Genomic DNA, 18,561 nt, shown 5'->3' with positions numbered 1-18,561 from the left:
AATTATAAGTCTTTAATTGTGTCCGTTTGTCTGCAATCACACGGAACGTGGCTAGAACGGTGACCCTGGAGGTCAAAAATTGGACTGGCAAGAGCAACCGCTGGCGGCGTATTGTATTGTGACTAGCGAGAATTGAGAGGGCTGCCAAAGGCACTTTTTGGCGGGCAACGCCTTGTTTTTTAAAACCTGATCACCTTTACATGAATGATTTTGTTGACGCAAAGGCACTTAATATCTACCTTTTGTGTTATCCAAAGTAGCTCTTCCATATCTGGCACTTCTGCCTTTACAGTTGCCACCACCTCTACCAAATGGACCAGGTCTGCATTGAAATGTCTTCGTCCGTTCGCAGATGTACTTTTACCGACAGAATGACAAGTACTCATTAGCCTAGTCATATCTTTGTCAAACTCTTGGTGCCGATTTTGCCAGTAATTCCATTCAATTTTCAACTCGTCGAATTTTGACGTTATCTCTTGCAGTTGTTTCTCTACATCGTCAATTTTAGCCTCATGCCTAGTGTCATGTTCGGTACAAACAAATACTGGTGAGAATGCACCGTAGTTACAGGAACACCGACCATCTGCGGTGATAGATCCTAGAAACATCTGTTATAAATAATGCCAAAATATAAACTTAAATCGACGAAAAAAATCCTCTGAACACTCTCCCGCACAAAAAGGATGTGGGGAAAAAATGCTAATTTGCATATAACAAAAATAGCCGCTAATGCAGGGTCCAATTTCAAAAAATGTCCAGGTTTTACGCTTTCTATTAAGCTACCCTTTAGTTGTTATTGATTATAAACACGCAATTTAGACCATCAGTTAAAATTAATGTCCAGATAATGAGATTCGACTATTTGTGTATGTTTGAATGCACTTGCATAAACTGGCTCTACGCTGCAAAAAGGACGAGAACGTCTGCCTCTAAAGTTATCGCAATGCAACGGGACGATTATCTCAATGGGACTCGTCAGTGTTTGAATACACAACAGTTAGACAATACAAGCAGTCAGATTATTAGTAGGCATAATTATTCCTATGTACCGTTTATAAAATTAATAGAGAGATTGCAATTTCCAAACGTAGCATGGAACGTCAGTGGAATCTATTCAAAATCCCGTCACAGGAGAGTGGTTTTGAATAGATTCCACGTACGTTCGATGCTACGTTTGGAAATAGCAATCTCTCTAATAACATAATATTACCTCTGTCGTTGAACATCCAAACGTCGATAGCATCGCAAACAGAAATAAAACTTGAATATGAAACACCGGCATTGTGAAAACACTATTTCTGCGTCTCAACATTTTATGTTCTTTAGTGCATGAGTGTATGAGTTGATTTGACTATGTGACAAGACTTTGAGGGTTTTTTTTGCAATGATAAAGGAAACGTTGATATCAGTGTTTATAATAAATCATATAAGCGTGTCAATTAGGATATCATAAAAACATTTAAAGGAAACATTTGAAGTAAAACAATAACTTACGGATAAGATAACCTCGAAATAAGTTCATTCCTATGTTATTCAACTTTCTTTGTAGTTTAATGTAAAAAGAGCTTTCATAGCAAATCCCAATTATGCAGTTCTATAAATAAAATAATACAATCCTACATCCTCTGACGCACAGTGACCACGCCTGGGAAATAATTATATTGTACGGAATATCCGGAATCAATACACGTGTATATGCTATGCACGATTTGATATTCAGACGATAAATCTTTGGATACCGTGGTAGGAAATGATGAATATCTCCCGTATTTTTTTCTTTATAAAGAAGCCGATTTTAAGGCTTCTAATTAAATATATGTGTTCAAAGAACATGATAGTCGTTAGCCAGCGTATTGATAAACAACCGTGTGAAATCAAAAATTGACCAAAATTCAGATTATATCAGGTATATGGCGAAAGACAAAAAAAAATGACAGCTGCCATCATTCGAAAACACTCGGGTCACGGAACATAACAAGGTACTATAGTGCAGTGTATACAAGAGGTGGAGGCAGTCTAAATGAGATGACGTACCAGGCTCCGACATCTACAGAGGTCAGTCACCAGGCTATTGTCAATAGCTTTAGTCGAATGTCCCTCGGTCCATTATGCGTTTCAAAACTATTACACAGGTCGGAACAAAATGGCCATGCGTGGCGGTTGAAGAACAAATGGATTCGGCCTACCATCATGACGATTTCTTCCATGAAGATATCGGGGCGATGACACTGTGTGACGCAGACATTGACACACATCACCACTATATGCTACTCCCAATTTTCCCTCAGAATTCGTCGTCATCACTTCTTTTGAACGGAGGGGGCAGAGTGCCACGGCAACTTTTACCGGACTTAGGCCTACATCTACTGGACAGCTCGTTATGAGCACCTTGATTTTAGACCGTTAAAAGTGCGTAAATGCCAAATTTAACACTTCGATTTGGGGCTAAAATGGTGTTAAATTTGTTAAATTTAAGATTTTTGCACGCAATTTTCCTGTTACAACCAGACAAAAAAATTATGTCTGCCGAGATTTTTAATCTTTGCGGCGCCCCATGACAACTGAATCCGCCCATTCCCGGCGCAATGTTTAATAGTCTCTGAATATGGCAACAACTCATAAAAATATTCACGTCATCCATTTACACTGACTGCTCCAAATAAAATCCTTGTGCCACAAGAGAAAAGCAAGTACGCCATCAACAGAACAAGAGAACCTGGTTTCGTGTGACAGAATGGTGGTGTATAAAAGTTAATATTCCGTGCGCAGTACATTGTTGATGTTACAGCCCGTGGAGTGCGTAATGATCACTGATAACGCTTTTCAATACGGAATAAAGCTGGACCGTGATCAACTGTTCCAATCTTTGCACAAGAACAAATGATAATGATACAATGATGAAAGGGAATAATCCGAAATAATTAGGGTGATTACGTAACTGATGCATGTTTGAAGCGCATTTTGTTCTTTGTTCTCAAAATTACAAAAAACGATTTGCGAATGTCAAAGCTTAACGGGCAGTCAGTGAATGATAGACTAAGTTATCATATTCTGCCTGGTATAATACTTAGAGTTAGAGCGTATGTATTAACAACTAGGATAGACAAAAGCCAGTCCAATATCCGCATCCACTTCCAAAGTTGACCTCTTGTTAAATTTTTCCTTCAGAAAAGGGCCGATTTTAATGTTTTTACCGAAAAAAGGGGACTTCTTCCTTTAATAAATGTATGATTTTCAACATTTGTAAAAATGGCCCTTTCTATTCGGATTGGTTATGTTTTGTGGGGGTGCGTCGCACCCTCCGCATCTCCTGGCTACGGCTTTGCTGCCAATAAATTCGGTTGTTTGATAACAAAGCATTGCATAATTTTCAATTCTAGACCTTTACGATACCAACAGTCATCACACTAATGATTTTTGACATCTTTACATCTCAAATAATAAAATTAGAATTGGTTCCATGGCCCTATGTTTCCACGCGGCAGGGGCTTAGCCAGGGGACAAACAGAAAAAAAATTACTGCTCCTTACAGAAAGTTTTCAGGTATAAAATGGGGACGGCAAAGAGTAAAGTGAGAATGGAACAAGCAATTGACAACGGGAATGAAAATTTCACTTTGCCCCCTCACACTAAAATCATAGGTATGCTAGTGCCACGCGGGATCGATGGTTTAATATAATGGGGCCAAAACTCAGAAATGGTCATGTTGTGATATACCTTGTAGTCCCAGGTTCAATTCCCGACAGGGCCTTTATTGTAACGTTATGCATATGAGAAATTAGTGGCGTAGCCCGGGGGCGTAGCTACAAGGGGTAATGGATGGCACGTGCCCTAGATGCTGTTATGGGGGTGGAGGCCAATTCAGCGCCCCTATATTGATTATTCGCCCCTCCAGGCAGTCAAAGTCCAAATTTTAGCGGGTTTCGCCCACATTTTAACAGTGGACTTCGGGTATATATATAAATGCGCATTTATAAATGCGCACGTGACATCTACAAGTCGCCATACCGTGTTCAACGATGTAAGGTACCCGGATGTGCACAAATTCCACACGCAAAAGTATAGGCGAAAATGACAGGTTACAAGGAAAATTGGTTTTACAAAATAGTGGCATTGATTGCAAAGGGCAAAATAATTTGACCCGAAACATAAACTCTTTATTTGGATTTTCCATTACGGAAAAAAACAATTTATGACGGAAAAGCTAGATATAGCTGATTTAAAAAGTTATATTTCATTATTTCCGTGCTAAATGGGCGTGGCAATTGGCCATATTGATGACGAAATGTGATTCTTTCTGGCATTAAGGTCAGAACTGGGTAGCTGCCGATGATGTTATTTGATAATGTTTGCACGTAGGGAACTTAGGGGGCTGTCATTTTATTAGGAAGGAAGGGGTCATGGATTTATTTATTTGGGAGTCAAGATAAGTATCCCCCCGTAGCGCCGCCAATGAACATAACTCTGACCCTAATTTTAACTCTAATTATAACGTAAATTGAGGAAACTATAACTTTAGCCCTTTTCGGCATAATGACCCTCTCAAACTAATAGGCTAGATGTCCCCGCCCGACCTCCTCAATTCTAACTTACTCATTCGCTCGCAAATGGACAAAAAACAAATTCAAAATGTGTTTTTAAGCACCTTTTGTGTCCCCCATGCTAAATCGGTAATCTGTACACCCTTTGTCACCCTTTGACGTACAATTTAGAGTATAAACACGTAGATGACTGTACATGATCTAATCATCCCGGCTGGAAGATGTTGAGGAAGACTCGTATACTATACATCACGCTCATACGTTATATGACAATATGACGTACAATCACGTATGTGTTGCATGGTATGAGGTTTATTCAGCTAGTAAGTTAGATCTCGTCATACACATTATTGTCATGGTATATTGTAATTGTATACGTCAATTTTGTTCAGTTTGATTCAACCGGCTTATAAAATTTTACTTTACACGGAAGGGGAAAGTTAGCAAAAAAACAATTAATTTATGAGTGTAAAAGGGGGGAGGGGTGGTTTTGGGGGAAGGGGGGGGGGACAAATAATATTTATAAAATTATAAGTAAGGCGAGAAAGAGAGAAACCCTGTTCTACGGGCGAACGGATCTTTCAAGTAGGGTCGGTCGGTCGGTTGGTATTTTTTCTAAAAAAAATTTAAATAACCCAAAAAATCACAAAAATCTGTAAATAAATTTCAATTTGAGAAAATACAAAAAAAAATTGTCCTGAAATTTCCGAAATTTGGGGTCGGCATTCATTTGTACAGGAAAAATTTGTTTCCCAATTTGTTCAAAATAGAACAGGCTTTTCGTTTTTCGTCGCATAAATAAATAAATAAATAAATAAATAAAAATAAATAAATAAACATTAGTTATGTTTGTACATGGGGGTGCTGTGCAAGAATCATGATCCTTTGATATCCATGATTTATCCTTGCAAATTTATAGCATCGAACCTCCAGCCAATGTTCCTTGCCAGTGCTAGCCACGAAACAAGGTCACAACTGTAGCCACTCCTTCAATGGTCGCCATTTTAGTGATTGACAGTGATGTAATGCAAATATGGCGATGGCCATCTGGTCACGTGCGCATTTATAAAAGCGCATTTATATATACAACCGAAGTCTACTGTTTTAACGTAATAGTCATTTGAAAGACCATTAAGACCAATTCAACTCGATTATAAATTAGTGGTATTTGGGCAAATGTTAAAGGAATAGCGCCATTGTAAGGAATGCACCAAATTGCACCAAAGACAAGAAAAACAAATATTTATAGGTAATCCGAGTGCGTAGAAATGACGTTGACCATAAATTGAATATACACACACACCCACATACGTCGAATTTGTTTTTGATTTGTATAATTTGAGCTTCCTGTAACAACCTCTCTGTGATGGTTATATTTTCACAACCTATAGTCCTAAGGATCAAACAAATTAAAACTAAACATAATATTAACAATCCGAAATTGCTTTAAATGTTTACTTGCCCTAATGCCCTTCAACCACCAATATCCAGTACACAGTTTAAAAGGGAGTCTTTGGCATTCAAAACATTATGCCTTATATGTTATGAAAATACTTATCAAGCGCGAATCACATGGTTTCATTTAACGCGGCTGTGTACTCTAGACATTGTTTCTTTCGCGAAATTGATTTTTTTTTATATGTTTGTACTTCGTTATGTTTTTTATAAATACAAGGAATGACAATCCAGATTTATAAACTACAACTGCAATATTTTAAGGATTTTATTTCACTATTTGAAATTTAAAAGGAAAGAAAATCTTTGTTGTACCAGCAGGGTACACGCGCGTAACAACCCATCGCGTTGCGTATCGCGCAATTTGGTAACGCACAGATACGCTACGCATACGCGACGCTTATCTGCATGCGTGCCGCATTTTATGGAAACACCACGGAAGCACTGATTTCACAAAAACCTAGCGGTCAAATGGCTCCGTTTTAGCTGATAAAATGTGATTTTTTTCAGGTTCTTTCCCCCGCACAGTGTCATCGACCCTATATCTTCATGGCAGAAATCGCCATGGTAGGTTGAATCCACAGCCACGATTGGCCATTTGGTTCAGACCTTTGAAGCTCTTTGAGACGAATAATTAGTCGAGGGACATGACTAAGGCTACTCACAATAGCCGGGTAATTGATCTTGGTTGTGCGTGAATAAGCTTGTATACCCCATTGAGGTCAATGGTCATCGACTTTTATACTGCCTAGTAGTGAGTGCAGCTGTACTACACGCTGTAGTCCATACAGGACCAACGCAATATAAAATTAGAATTTTGGTCAGATTTTGAGTTCAAGACGCATGGCCGTTTGTCAAAGCGCAAACTAACGACTTTCATATCTGTTCAACACGTATTTTCAAGTGTATGAGACCACATCTGGTTTCTTGAGAAAAAATCATTTACGGAGATATTCATCATTTTCTAACCCGGTATCCGAAGATTTTCGTCTGATATCAAAATCGTGCATAGCAATTCACGTGTATCGATCCCGTGTATTCATTTTAGTGTCTCTGATGCACCAAATAATTATTAGCCAGGCGATGTCGGTGTGCCCCGATTTAAACATCAAGATATAAATAGATTTCGCCCAAACTTCTCAAGGGGCTGTGGATTTACCCGATGTTCACGTAATGTAAGGTAGAAAAACGAGAACTGCCGCATTCTCCTGTAAGCTTCGATCAAAGTGCAAAATGTGACCACTTTAAACTTCAACGGCCTTTATTTCAATGTTCATTTTCTCGGTAAAATGACGATTTAGGTACACGATAACTCAATAAATACAGCATCTATAGGTAAGCAATTATGCTCATCATAAAAAGTATGATTGACTTAAGAAACGGTTTTCTCATTTTTTTATATTTTGGTCTATTTCCAATTTTAGGCATCATTTTGTGCAAACAGGAGGTTGTGAATTTTAAAAAGTTCATTTTGATGCCTTATATGGTCAATATCGCCAAAAATAAGGCCAATATCAAAAAACTAAAAAAACCGTTTTTGGAATGGTGCCTCAAGATTAAGAAAAAAGCAAAACAAAACTTTTTGGAAAGAGTGTTTTTTTGTTATGATGTACCGAACAAAAATTGCAAAAAATTCACTTTTTTGTGATTTTCTTCATAATTGTTGTTTTTACACCAAAACTGTACTTATATTGAGATTCATTGATGTCTTGCCTTTATAAAAATGTATACTTTTACATGTCTTGCGTGAATAATTACAAAGTTATGACACTTTTACTACATGCGTATCTGAGAGTACACAGCTACCTTAAAACAAACTCATATTGACCATAAAAACGAATAAAAACAGTCCGCTCTCAACACGCGATATTCAAAATTCCTGCAATGACGAAATGGTTATTTGTGCTTAATTGTCGTCAGCCGTTATTGTATTCCTAGGACGTCATTAAAGTCGACAATTTCGGTGCCGGGAATTTGTAATATCGCGTGTTGTAAGACGGATGTTTTATTTATTTTTAAGGTCACTATAAGTTTGTTTTAAATAAAAGAGCATGATTCGTGCTTCGTAATTATTTTTATTACATCTTACTATAAATAGGGGAATGTTGTATCTATGTATGTATCGCTATAAAGGCTCCGTCAGTTTCGATCCAAATGTCGCCAAATTCATACGGGAGATCGATGAATATACGGGAACGTGTTTAAACTTTATTTGGTTGAAAACGGTCAAGAATTGGCTGCAAAAACAGTGAAAATATGGGTAAAAACGGGTTTTTTGTTATGAAAATCGGTTACCAGCCTACGCGTCAGTCCGCGTCACTGCAGCTGGCCGGCATCGCGTCGGCGCCGCGATGCGTAATGCGCATTACGCCAATGCTCGCGTAAACGGCGCAGAGGCACACGACTTGCGAGCCAGAGACCAGTGGACCCGATAATACGGAAAGAAGGAAAAATAAAGGACAAAAAGATACATGGACGTGTCACGGGATACTGGGTGAACACTCCGCAGACACGCTATGAGAGGACGTAATAAATACGGGAAAAAAGATGTGTGTTGTATAAACAACATGAAGCGGTACTATAAAGAAAAATTAAATTAAAATGAGGACAAAAGGGTGCGAGTAATTAGGCCAACGGGTTAAAGTAACTAAATGAAACGGGAACGAAACAAAGAAGGAAAGAAACTAATCAGGAAATGTAAGAAAAAAAGAAGCTAAAATAATGAGAACAGAATTAAGTAAAAACATGGAAACGGGAAATCACAAGCAGCAAATAAAAAAAAAAGATGCTAAAAGGGAAATGTAAGAAAGAACAGATTTAGAAAATAATGGGAACGGGTTAAATAAATAAATAACATGGAAACAGAAAATCACAAGCTATGCAGAAGAAACTAAAAAAGAAAATGTATAGAAGAGACAGATTTAGATAAATAAAAATGTACCTTTTCAATGATTTTATCTGTTCAGTAATTCTTCCTGTTATAGTGAACGCTCCCATTTACTCATCTAGCGGGGACCCGCGCGAAGCGCGGGTATCCCGCTAGTCTTACTATAAATAGGGGAATGTTGTATCTATCTATGTATCTATGTATGCCTATAAAGGCTCCGTCAGTTTCGATCCAAATGTCGCCAAATTCATACGGGAGATCGATGAATATACGGGAACGTGTTTAAACTTTATTTGGTTGAAAACGGTCAAGAATTGGCTGCAAAAACAGTGAAAATATGGGTAAAAACGGGTTTTTGTTATGAAAATCGGTTGTCAGCCTACGCGTCACTGCAGCTGGCCGGCAGCGCGTCGGCGCCTCGTGCGTAATGCGCACTACGCCAATGGGCGCGTAAACGGCGCAGAGCCACGCGACTGCGAGCCAGAGACAAGTGGACATGATAATACGGAAAGAAGGAAAAATAAAGGACAAAAAGGTACATAGACGGGTCACGGGATTATGATAACGGGTAAACACGTCCGCAGACACGCTATGAGAGGACGTAATAAATACGGGAAAAAGATGTTTGTTGTATAAACAACATGAAGCGGTACTATAAAGAAAAATAAAATTAAAATGAGGACAAAAAAGTACGAGTAATAGGCCAACAGGTTAAAGTAACTAAATGAAACGGGAACGAAACAAAGAAGGAAAGAAACTAATCAGGAAATGTAAGAAAAAAGAAGCTAAAATAATGAGAACAGAATTAAATAAAAAACATGGACGGGAAATCACAAGCAGCAAATAAACAAAGAAGCTAAAGGGAAATGTAAGAAAGAACAGATTTAGAAAATAATGGGAATGAGGTTAAATAAATAAATAACATGGAAACGGAAAATCACAAGCTAAGCAAAAGAAACTAAAAAAGAAAGTGTAAGAAGAGACAGGTTTAGAAAAATAAAATGTACCTTTTCAATGATTATACCTGTTCAGTAATTATTCCTGTTATGGTGAACGCTCCCATCTAGCGGGGACTCGCGCGAAGCGCGGGTATCCCGCTAGTATAAGTTAAATGTTGTGATTGCCAGATACTTCATTTAATGCTAGTATATTATAACACGGTGGCGCGCAGGTAGATGTTTCTGATCAGATATGAAACTAGAGAGATAACAATTCACAATATGACTGCTCAGATCCAGAAGTGGGTAAGTACCCTGTGAACATTTGACAATTTACACACAGTATATTGTATATGGCAGCTACACATGGCAGCTATTGCACTTACCCACTTCTGGCACTGAGCAGTCGAATATTGGTCAAGACAATAAAGTTTAAAAACAATTGTGACGATCTAAGAATTAACATTCGTATAATAAAACCTACAAAAACTGGAGAATAAATGAATTGGATCGAAGTACAATTTTGAAAAGTGACACATCTGTCTTGGCCGGAATTTGATACTGGTTTCAATTTATGGTAAGATCTATCTGTGACTGGTGTTGTTTCTGTTTTTAAGCATTCCGTGGGCGAGTATGATAGGTTTGATATTAAATGGAGCACTTTGGTTGTGCCTGAATTATACTATCTTTTACTTACTTCTCTTACTTTTATCTTATTATACTAATCTTTTTTCCCTTTGAGTCCAATATTGTTTGTCAAAACAGAGCTAGCAATGATCAAAAGAAATTTTAAGCCCAAATTGTCAGTCAAATCCTTTCTTGATATCGCATACAAAGTGATGTTTTGTTCCAGTGGCGTAGCTACCGGGGGAGCAGGGGGGGGGGGGTAATTGCCCCCTGGCAAAAATTGCCTATTTGGGCCCCGCCCCCTAGCGCTATTTGGGCCCCCGCCCCCTAGCGAAGGGGAAAAGGAGAGAGAGAGGAAAAAAGAGAGGGAGAGAAGGGGAAAAGAGAGGAGAGATATGGAGAGGAGGGGAAAAGAGATGGGGAATCCATACGATATTCAATACCATACGATTATTGTCAATAAGCCTGGCAAAAATTGGGCCCCCGCCCCCCTAGTGCTGGGAAAAAAGAGAAAGGATGGAGAGAGAGGAAAAAGATGGGAAAGAGAAGGGAAAGAGAAAGAGGGAATCCATAGGCCTACGATATAGGGCCATACGATTATTATCCATATACTCGACAATATACTTGTAATGACTTCTTGAAGACAAAGAAATATAAATCTTTTGAAATGCTAATTGTACAAAAGCACCTATAGGAACAGTATATTGATTAAAACAATAAAATGGTCAACCCAAAAAGAAAAGTCGAAAAAGGTGGTCAAGAAGGCTGTGTCCGACATGTTTCTTGTAGCATGCCCCAACCGGAAATTTTCAGTATCGACACAAAATTGTGTATCGACACAAAAGTCATTTACCATTGAGCTATTTCAAACTTGGGGCCTGATTTACGATTAGACCAGATGGGTACCGGGTCCAGGCCCCTAAAATAGCCGAAGGTATGTTCCCCAAAACACCATGTTTTGGACCGAAATATGGTAACATTGCTAAATTTTGCGCGCTTCGCGCACACTGGCCTTTACGTAAAATTTGCCTTCATTTTGGGCTAAAATTGTCTGAAATTGGAAATTTTTAGCGCGCTTCGCGCGCACTTTAACCAGGAAATTAGCAAGAATTATGGCCAAAATTCATTTCTATTAAGACCAAATTAGTAATAAAAAAGCAAATTTTTCTCAGTAATAACCCGGTTTACCATTTTCTCTCTTGGGCCACTGTATTGCCAAATTTAAACGTATTTACCTTTTTTTTTTATTTTTTTTTGATATATTTGAAAGTGTATTTTTCTTTGAAAGTACACTTTCTTTTCGATGGGGGTGCGTCGCACCACTCGCACCTACCTCCATTTTCGTTTGGTGGATTTCTGCCCCCGCCCCATACAGGCTTGCCCCCGGAAAAAATCCCAGCTACGCCACTGTTTTGTTCGCGTAATAAGCATAAGAGTAGTCGATAAGCCCGGCCGATAAGTCTTTGACTTTGTGGGAGAACGTGGTGTAGTGGTTAGAGTACTCGATTCTGGTGCTTGAGGCCCTGGATAATTGTAACATCTGTGCATGTTGATTAATTTCAGACCTCCGCTATCCCCATAAATTATTAATTACAATTATTTATATATAGCGCCGATATCTGTCAATCAAGTAACGCTGCGGCAACTTTAAGAAATAATACACAAAGTTTGAAAAAAAAAGTGTAAAAGTCATCAAGAAGAATACCATTATGAATAATAATACTGTACTGGACAATGGCAGACAGACAAGTAGAAATGATCTTATGACGATGAGTATGCAACGTTTGATATTGTTGTGCATATTCCAAGATACCATTTTCGTCGGTAAGAAAATCCATTCAAACAAATACTAAATCAGAGTAATCATTATACTTCTTGAACGTACGGATTTATATACTAGAGCATAATGGAAATTGATGGATATAGGAAATAGAACATGAATACATTATATTGCACACCGCGCCAATTTGCTTATGTCTATATACATGCCCACATGGCTCATGCAAATCCAAGCTTTGCAATTAGATGATAAACAAAGGTAGACTCAATCCTTTACTTGACTTTAGGAGAAAAATACCATTGGGACAAAGTAAAAAAGGACAACGGTTGAACTTCCATGCAATAATAGGAGCACTGGTCATGCAGGCCTTCTTATCTTCGAGTGAAAAACACCACCAGTGTTGAAAAACGAAAGCGTACAAATTAGCTTAAAAGTGAATGTTTATGTCAATATTTATTTTTGTAATACGAAAATGTACAAAATATATGAATCATGTGTAAAGTACAACATGTGTCCGTAAGGACAAAAACCTCCATTAAATATCAAATTTTATCCTTATACATATACGTACAGGCTGAACTACTTGTACAAGCTGTATCAAAATGATTGACACTCATCTGTTTTTGGTGTCATTGACAAGCCTGCTTCTTCAATATGTAACATTTGATCCTCTTGAAATGTCAATGATCTATAGTTGTATGACTGTATATAACATTCATCTATTAAGCAGGTACTACACCCCGTGATAAATTTGTGAATATTTTTTGCTTTTTTCTCAAAAAATAATTACACACTGGTTACAAAAGTTATGTATATTATAGGGGCAAGGAATCCAGTTACTACACTGGAATTTCAGTGACTCAAGACAAGCGGTACGTTATTTATGATAAGAAAAGAGGTACCGCTAGAATGTACCTCATTTCTTAACATATATAATGAACCACTTGTCTTGAATCACTAAAATTTCAGTGAAGTAATTGGATTCCTTGCCGTATAATATACATAACTTTTGTTACCAGTGTGTAGTTATTTTTTTGAGCAAAATGCAAAATTAGTCACAATATTTATCAGGGGGTGTAGTACCACCTGCATGTAAGTACACCTATACTCTTCCGACAAAATACAGAAGTCAAATTGTTAGTAATTGTTTAGAATTTCTGATCTAGCGAATCACTCATAGTGCCACTAACGCACATTGGCTACATCTATTATCACCAATGTCTCATAAGGTATATTGCTGTCGATCGATAGGCAAAAGTGATGCATGGTGGGAAGGAACAAAGCTCAAATTCGCCAGATTTGCCAGATATAAGCCGGAGGACTCAACTGTTGAAATGATTACCGAGATGATTTGCGACCACTGATTCAAAACTTGTGATCAACAACAACAAGAAGAACAGCCAACACCCGCACCAGCAAGAAATAGAGTAATTAGTTTAGAATGGTGCAAATGGGTCAATCATTTAATTGGAAAGCAGTGGACAAAATAAGCAATCTACTATTTTCGTTTATATCCAGCATATAAAAATTATTTTACCCTAATGTTATTGAACTCCGGTAGTCAAGTTGAAAAACGAGGTATTTCTTTTGAAATTTTCCAAAATATGATGTGAAATATATTGAGCGCCCTACGCTAAAAGCAACCTCAAAGCAATTTATAAAGACAACATCCAAAATGCAATCAAACAAGGTAAAACAATAGAATGTGATGACAAATGAGATTTGAAGCACTGAACCCTTGAGTGTGTTGAGTACTAACATACCAGGAAGCCTGTTCCGCTCTAATGTACCGGATTTATAAGGTGTTGGATCTCAATAGCATTTTCGCACATTCGCACACAATATATGATTTATGAAACATTTCTTAAATTATGCAAATGCGGCCACTATTTATAAACATCAAACGGTTTCAGGATAACGTATTTTTTACGTTACGGAGGATGCCAGTGGTGTATTTTACGTTGGACAATTCGGCTTAAAATACCGTAATGGTATCTACTGTGTTTAATCAGGCGACAGATACACGCCTGGGTCTCGAAAGAATACTCTTTATTCTCCAATTATAAAATATTTGTGTTTCTAGGTGTTGAATTCAGAGACGGGTGTCGTTGGACACTGTCCACTTATTCATATTCTGAATACTAATATCTAATGCGGGAAAATATGTTACTGCTAAACTGAGAAAATACCAGCGGGGTACACGCACGCAACAACGTATCGCGTTGCGTAGTCACGCAATTTGTTAGCGCACATATACGCTACACATACGCGACGCTTATCTGTATGCGCGGCGTATCCTATGGAAGCATTACTTAAGCACTGATTTCACAAAAAGCTAGTGGTCAAATGGCCCCGTTTTAGCTGATAAAATGTGAGATTTTTTTCCAGTTCTTTCCACCGATTTATATATCAAGTTATGAATGGATTTCGCTCAAACTTCTCAAGGGGCTGTGGATTTACACGATGTTCACGTAATGTAAGGTAGACAAACCAGAACTGCCCCATTCTCCTGTGAGATTCGATTAAATTGCAAAATGTGACCACTATTTCAATGTTCATTTTCTCAGTAAAATGACGATTTAGGTATACAGCATCTAATAGGTAAGCAATTATGTTCTTTGATTCTACGTTGGTTTCTTTAACTCCATATATTAAGTAGAATCCATGTTGTTAACTTCTGTTCCTGGCACTGGTCTCACATTATGGTTGAAATATCGTGTTTCCGGTGTTGTTGAACTGATATTTTGTTTCATAGCTTCACTGTGTGTATCAACGTGATTTGTATACAATAATCATGATAATGGCTATTGCAATAATAATTATTAATGATAATACTAAATAAAAGTCAAGCCACAATGCCGCCACCAATTACTGAAGCACTTGCATTACCACCTACTTAAAAAGGATGGATATGAGTTTCATATGTTCTTTCATTCTCCGTTGGTTTCTTTAACTCCATGTAAGTAGAATCCACGTTGTTACCTTCTGTTCCTGGCACTGGTCTCACATACGGCATATAAGAACTGTCACTTGGTTGAGATATCGTGTTCACTGTGTTGCGGGACAGTACTCCAAGTGATCTGTTATTTTGTTTTTTAGTTTTACCCGCGCAATTGTTGTCACATCGTGATTTGTAAACAACAATGACTATTGCAATTATTGCTAATAATAAAATACCTGCTGCAATACCACCTGCGATTGCTGCAGTATTTACTTTTGTAGGGCCATCAACTTCTGATTTGTTAGAGACTAATGGCGTGGTCTCAATCATAGAAGTTGTCATGGGCATTGGTTCGAGTACTATGAAGCTTACACATTCTGCTAATACTGTATGACTATGCACACCTTTTGCTAGTTTCGTTTCAGACAAACACGCAATATCAAATTTGCTGTCACTTAATCTCACATCAGGAATTTTCAGCCGAAATTGATGTTCCGAAATGCCATCGTAGATATCTTCAATCAGAACACCAACAAATCTATTAAATATATCACCGTCACATAAAACAACATCTAGTTGTGTTACAGTATGATTAGGACTGGCATATATAGAACAATACTCGTTTAATGCTTCAACGCGAACAAACCACAAAACGGTTTCTTCTTGCGACACTTCTTTGACTCTACACAGAAAAGTTGCTTGAGATCCAGCAGTAACGTTCACGTCTAGAAGAGGTTCCACAAGATAAGGGACTGCACAAGACATTTTAAAGCATGTTCCAATAATGAGAAGTGTTGCTATTGCTAACAATAATGATATCGCCATGTTCATGGCCATATTCTTTTTCAATCAAATACAATGCACCTTACTATTTTCCTGATGTATGTACATGTAGTAGGTACAGGAAATGGTAAAGAATAATATACATATACAATACGTATGAGGAAGTAGCCGGTGTTTGCGTATTGCTAGTATTATAGGACACAGTAGCCAAATGTGTTCTCCAATTTTTATTATTGTAGGGTCATGGTAAGTAAAAAGAAGAAAGTAAAGGACAAAAATAGTTTTCAATTGTAGGATATTTTTTCTTTACCTGATGTACGAATGTTAATGGAATGACGCCATTGGGAGGAATCCACCAAATTGCAACAGAGACAAAAAACAAATATTTTTAGGTTATCAGAGTGCGTAGTATTATGCGTTGACCATCGATTGTAAATACACACCCCCCTCCATATTCCGACTGTGTTTTTGATTCGTTTAATTTGAGCTTCCTGTAACAACCTCTCTGTGATGGTTTTATTTTCACAACCTATAGTCCTAAGGGTCAAACAAATCAAAACTAAACATAATATTAACAATCCGAAATTGCTTTAAATGTGTACTTGCCCTAATGACCTTCAACCACAAATATCAAGTACACGGTTTAAAAGGGAGTCTCTAGCAATCATAACATTATGCCTTATATGTTAAAAAAATAATTATCAAGCACGAATCACATGGTTTCATTTAAAACAAACTCATATTGACAATATATTAAAAGCGAATAAAAACAGTCCGCTCTCAACACACGATATTTAAAATTCCCGCGCCGAAATTGTCTAAGTGCAATGACGTAATGGTTATTTGTGTTCAATCGTCGTCAGCCGTCATTGTACTCCTGGGACGTCATTGCACTCGACAATTTCGGCGCCGGGAATTTTTAATATTGCGTGTTGAAAGACGGGTGTTTTTATTCGTTTTTATGGTCACTATGAGTATAAAAACCACGTGATTCGTGCTTGATAATTATTTTTCTTACATATAAGGCATAATGTTGTGATTGCCGTAGACTCCCTTTGATGCTAATAAGTGTATGTTATAACACGTGTTGGGCGCAGCTAGATAGTTCTGATCAGATGAAACTCGAGAGATAACAATTCACAATATGGCTGCTCAGTGCCAGAAGTGGGTATGTGCTCTGTGAACATTTGACACATGGCATCTATTGCACTTACCCACTTCTGGCATGGAGCAGTCGAATATTGGTCTTGGTCAAGGAGATAAAGTTTAAACACAATTGTGACCATTAACATTTGTATAATAAAACCTACAACAACTGGAGAATAAATGAATTGGATCGAAGTACACTTTTGAAAAGTGACACATCTGTCTTGGCCGGAATTTGATACTGGTTTCAATTTATGGTAAGATTTATCTGTGACTGGTGGTGTTTCTGTTTTTAAGCATTCCGTGGGCGAGTTTGATAGGTTTGATATTAAATGGAGCACTTTGGTTGTGCCTGAATTATACTATGATCCTTTTTACCTTTGAGTCCAATATTGTTGGTCAAAACAGAGCGAGTATTGATCAAAAGACATTTTAAGCACAAATCGTCAGTCAAAACCTTTGTTAGTGATATCGCACACAAAGTGATGCTTTGTTCGCGTAATATTAAGCATTAAGAGTAGTCGATAAGCCCGGCCGATAAGTCTTTGACTTTGTGAGAGAACGTGGTGCAGTGGTTAGAGTACTCGATTCGGGTACACGAGGTCCTGGTTAATTGCAACATCTGTATAATGTTGATTTTCAGACCTCCGCTATCCCCATAAATTATTTAGGGTAACGAGAGTGCTCCGTCCTTCGGAGGGGACGTTACACCATCGGACCCGTGTATAGAGAGTCAAACATAATCATAGTCGAGTAGGGTAAAAAAGCCTGACAGTGTCAATCCGTACCGATTACATTCATCCCGATTACACCCACAATAAGTGTAGCACACATGGAAAACATTAATTTCAAACTGATTAATTACTATCCTCTATAATGCTCTAAGTGCAAAACCATAGGTTTCAACATAAAATTTTTTTGAGATTATCTTCTCAAAATATCAAGAGCTATCCTAAGAACCACTAAACCAATATTTGGCTTGTTTGTACTCATTTGAATGTATTTTTCATGCTGATTCCAAATTTGGTCATGCAAATATGGTCATCGTGCAATCAAGTGCTTCATCAACATTATTCGTCTTGGACCCGACTATGTGAAGACCCATAACATAAACAATGACGATCCGATATGCTTTTCAGCGTAGTTCTCTTCTATAAAGATTCCGACTCTTATTCTCTAGTCAGGGATTAAAATAACATCCCTTCCATAAGATCATGGATGATCATGCTCCACTGGTAAATCGAAATGTCGTTTGCGCTGATGAACCGTAACTGGTATTCAGATGCTCGTTATGAGAAAAAGGAACAGCATCACATTGAGAGCTCTTGAGTGTAGACTGATGCAGACTTGACTCACACTAGACCAGGAATGGTGCCTACCATTGACCACTACTATACGTTTCTCTAGTAGTGCCAAGATTATAGAGTCATGTACCAGTGCCTTAGGCAACTATTCTGAGGTGA

The sequence above is a fragment of the Amphiura filiformis genome, chromosome 6 (genome assembly GCF_039555335.1).
Source record: "Amphiura filiformis chromosome 6, Afil_fr2py, whole genome shotgun sequence".
NCBI classification, from domain to species: Eukaryota; Metazoa; Echinodermata; class Ophiuroidea; order Amphilepidida; family Amphiuridae; genus Amphiura; species Amphiura filiformis.
Note: the sequence above shows the minus strand (reverse complement) of the source record.